The sequence below is a fragment of the Callorhinchus milii genome, unplaced genomic scaffold (assembly GCF_018977255.1).
Source record: "Callorhinchus milii isolate IMCB2004 unplaced genomic scaffold, IMCB_Cmil_1.0 Scaffold77, whole genome shotgun sequence".
Classification (NCBI taxonomy): domain Eukaryota; kingdom Metazoa; phylum Chordata; class Chondrichthyes; order Chimaeriformes; family Callorhinchidae; genus Callorhinchus; species Callorhinchus milii.
Window position 1 is genome coordinate 232,523 of NW_024704818.1, and position 4,286 is coordinate 236,808.

Sequence of the window (4,286 nt, forward strand, 5' to 3'; positions counted from 1 at the left end):
TTATCATCTGAGAGATATTATGTTTAGAAATGACTGTGCACACACTATTTGTACATAATGTATCAATGAGTGTGGATTTGATTTGTGATTTTTGTTTTGAATCGATTTTTGGCTGAACTTGTAATCTAACTAGTTGGTGATCTCGGGCTTTTCAGCGAATCGAAGGCTGAGGATTTGGATTCTTTGAGTCGAATAGGTCCCAAATGATGTTGTATTATTTAAAGTGCGAAGAAAAATTGAAGAAGAATATGTTTCTTCCAGAAGAGAACCGTCCCTGGGTGGGCTCGAAACACCATCCTTTCGGTTTACAGCAGAACGCGCTAACCATTGCGCCACAGAGACTTCTATACAACCTTTCAGAAGAAAAATACCCCTTTAGATTTACATATTTTTGTCACGGGAAAACCCCGGATTGACAAAAAATGACAACGTCGGTAAGTGAGATATTCAAAAGTGAAATATGAAGCCAAATAGATGGAAACACTGACCACTGTGTGATGTAGGATTGTTTGCTCATCAGCACCTTGTTCTCCCACAACAGGCATTCAAGTGAAACACACATGCCGCAAAACTTGATATGGATCAACTCAGCAACTAATTTTGGAAGAAGGTATTTTGGAGAATAGTTTGAAATGGAGTCAGAAATATAAGAGTTACGTGATAGTAGATTATTTAGTTCACGCTGAGTATAGTGAACTTGAATTTGTTGGTCTGTTCTGGTGTGCAAATTTTTCAAAATATTCCAAAAGGTTCCTCATTTGGTTCATTGCTGAGTGGGAACCCCTTTTACTTTTTGAAGTCTGAAGATATTTACCTCTTGACAATGAAAGGAATTGTTGAGCTCTATAGGTGAAGCTAACTGATGATGCAATCAAACTGATTGAACGTCCACCGATACCAAAGTCTGATGGTATTGCCTCTTGGAAAGAAAACGTTGGCCACTGGTTATTCATTGGAATATGGACTCATCTTGGTACCTTCTACAGACAGCTGATTCTGTTCAGAAAACACATCCGACGCGGCCGAAGTAAAAGTTGAACAAGATCTTGAACATTTGACAACAGTCTGTTTCAAACCCACGTCCCCAAGCAGACTGGAAATTAAATCCAGCGACTTACGCCGTTCGGCCACTTGTGCTATGTTTGTTCTTGTCTGCAAAACACGTCTAACAGCATAGTTCTCTACCTTTGTTAAAATTTTGTTTGCTGCCATGTCGGAAGCCTGGATTCATATTCAGACAAACTTTTGAAGTATGCTGAGTAAAACAGCACCAAATTTAGCAATTTTATAAAAAAAATTCAAGCGTTAGTAGATTGATATTGAACAAAGCAGTTGGGGGATTTTTTNCTCAATTGGTTGCCCACCTGCACCGCTTTTCAAAAAAATTGTCAGAAATTAAAATTCTTGGGCGGATCACTTGCCATTGGTTGGAAAGGTTGCCAAGCACCAGTCACTTTCTTCCCGGCTTCAAGACATTGAGCTTTTTATCTCCTATTTCAGCGATTATAAACTGTTGCCCAACGTGCATTAGGAAGATTAAATTTTGTTTCAGGTATTACATTGCATTGCTTAATTTCACGATTTTTGTGAAATATCTGAAAGTTAGGTGGAAAAGTATTTGAGTTTGATTCATTTCTGAACAACAATAAGTTCACAGAAGTTTCCGTAGTGTAGCGGTTATCACGTTCGCCTCACACGCGAAAGGTCCCAGGTTCGAAACCTGGCGGGAACATTCATTTAACTTTTGTTATAAAAACATATTAACATTCTCGAATATTAACGATCACACAATCTTTTAATTGAATTGGTTGGAGCCGGTTAACCTACAGAGACTATGAAAAGAATGGCCATTTTGTGAAGCTGGAAACAAACAAAGATTTCAGGCATGAAAAAAAACATTAAACCTGTTTCAGCTGATGAGTTGCATTCCGTGGTTGCAGCAGTTTTGAAGCACATGTGACATAAACAGGTGTAGAGTCGGTTTCCGTTTGATCTGCACTTCTCGAGTCATTGCCGAATATAACCTATTAAAGTGAAATGATTAACATAATGTCGCCATCTATTGCGCTCAACATATTCCCCTGTGCGGAAAAATATGACTTTAGAATGCAACAGTCACAGTCAGATGTGGATAATTTGTTTTCATTCAACAACAATAACTTGTATTTCACACAAGACAATTTAGAGTGGAAGGTTTAGACCTGAAACTCCAAGGAAGGGTATATTAGAGATGCGGCGAGGAGACCTGGGTGATTAGGTTTTACAGTGGAGATTGGAGACACATAGAGAGTGATTGAGTTGGAGAAACAGAGGTAGATTTCCAGAGCCTGGTGTGTTGTGACTTAAAGTCAACACCGTAATTGACATTTAAAGGTCGGGCACAAACAGAAGTTCAGTGTTAGCTGAGGGCAGGAGGTGGGCAGAGACCCATAAGGAAGCTCAGCGTTAGCTCAGTGCATGATGGCACCAGGCTCTCATTTAACTTGGAAAGAAGAAACTAATACAGTGTTGTATAAAAATACGATATCAATCTCATATTTAATGTCATTTTTCTGAAATAGTAGAAAAGTAAATCAACACTTGTAGCTTCTCATTTCCACCACTGCCCCTCCCCACCAACCCCCCCTAAAAAATAATAAGCGTGACGCCCAAACAGGGAATTGAACCATGGACCCTCAGATTGCCGTCAAATCATCATTTTAAAAGTCTGATGCTCTACCGGCTGAGCTATCAGTGCTCCGTTATCTCTGTTTAACGCGTGTTTTCTCTGTATAAGAGACATGGTCTCTGTATAACAGGTCTGGTGTCTGTATAACAGGCCTGGTCTCTGTATAACAGATCTGGTCTCTGTGTAACAGATTTGATCTCTCTATAACATTCATAGTCTCTGCAAAAAAGGCCTCTTTATGTATAACAACATTGGTCGCTGCATAAGTGACCACGTCTCTTTATAACAGACCTAACCTCTGAATAATTGGGGGTAGTATTCACGATGGATTAGGTGCGAGGATAGCAGGTAAAGAAAGTGAAGAGGGAATATTGAATATGCTTCTGAACAAGACTAAAATCTCGCTTGGAAGCTTCATTCGTTAAAATCTAATAATTTGGTTGTGACTGGCCCCCACTTTTTATTGTAGGTTAACTGTGGTTCCTCCAATTTTGAACTGTTAGGATTAACTGCTTTTAAAAATTCTACGAAATTTGGAGGGCATATATTGGCCTTGAAATAATATGATAACGTAAGTGTTAACTCAGATGCAAAGGCCCTGTATATGATGGATTACGTTTCTTGCATCGACTGCAGCGGGGGTTGGAAACCATCCGGGGTGGGGAGGGGAATGCGAAGCCTGGAGAATGTGACCGAGAAGTCGTATCTATAAAGCAAAATTCCTGAAGAATTTATAGGCTCTTCATGTACCTTTGTTTCTATGTGACACGGGAACTTTGTAACTTTCGTTGTTTCTATCAAACTTCAGAAAATTTTACTTCGGCATATGTGGGAAATAAACAACACTAATTCTAAGCCGTTTGGAGAATTGTTGTTCAGAGTCAGTAATACCAATCGCCAAAGCGCAAACCATCCAAAAATATCTGCTAATAGAAGTGTGAAATTGGGTGAAAAGATTCCAACGCACATGCATTGAAACACAGATATACACACAAGCTGAGACACACATACACACATATACAACGAAACAAAAAAAATCAGACACAAACACACACAGACACACACACAAACACACAGAGCCATTCACACACACTCATATGCATGATCGGCCTCAAAAAATAATACCAGGAATAGGCAGCAGATGGCGCTACCTTACACAGAGCAGATCGGTGTACGTGACCTCAGATGCTCAGTGGCGTGATAAGCTTTCACACTGGATTGTAATGGTGATATCAATGGACTGCAATTGTGACATGACTGGACTCTAATGAAGACAGGACTGTACTTTAATGGTGACATGACTGGGCCGCAATGGTGTCATGACTGGACTGTAATTGTGACATGACTGGGCTGTAATGGTAACATGATGGACTATAATGTTGGAATGACTGGACTGTAATGGTGACATGCATGGCCTATAATGGTAACATGACTGGACTGTAATTGTGATATGACTGGATTGTAAAGATGACATGACTGGAATTTAATAGTGACATGAATGGACTGTATATGTTGACATGACTGGACTTTACTGGTGACATGACTGGACATTAATGGTGACATGATTGGACTGTAATGGTGACATGACTGGACTGTAATGGTGACATGACTGGGCTGT

At 39.8% G+C, this 4,286-nt stretch overlaps 3 non-coding genes across 3 annotated transcripts; 1 reads left to right on the forward strand and 2 right to left on the reverse strand.

The window, feature by feature from the left end:
• Positions 1-269: 269 nt before the first annotated feature.
• trnay-gua lies at positions 270-342 on the reverse strand. The gene has a single exon. It is a non-coding gene; the product is annotated as a tRNA-Tyr (tRNA).
• A 1,317-nt stretch (positions 343-1,659) lies between these two features.
• trnav-cac lies at positions 1,660-1,732 on the forward strand. The gene has a single exon. It is a non-coding gene; the product is annotated as a tRNA-Val (tRNA).
• Positions 1,733-2,645: 913 nt separating this feature from the next.
• trnak-uuu lies at positions 2,646-2,737 on the reverse strand. Its single transcript is given in 2 exon segments — positions 2,646-2,681; positions 2,701-2,737. It is a non-coding gene; the product is annotated as a tRNA-Lys (tRNA).
• Between the last annotated feature and the right edge of the window lie 1,549 nt (positions 2,738-4,286).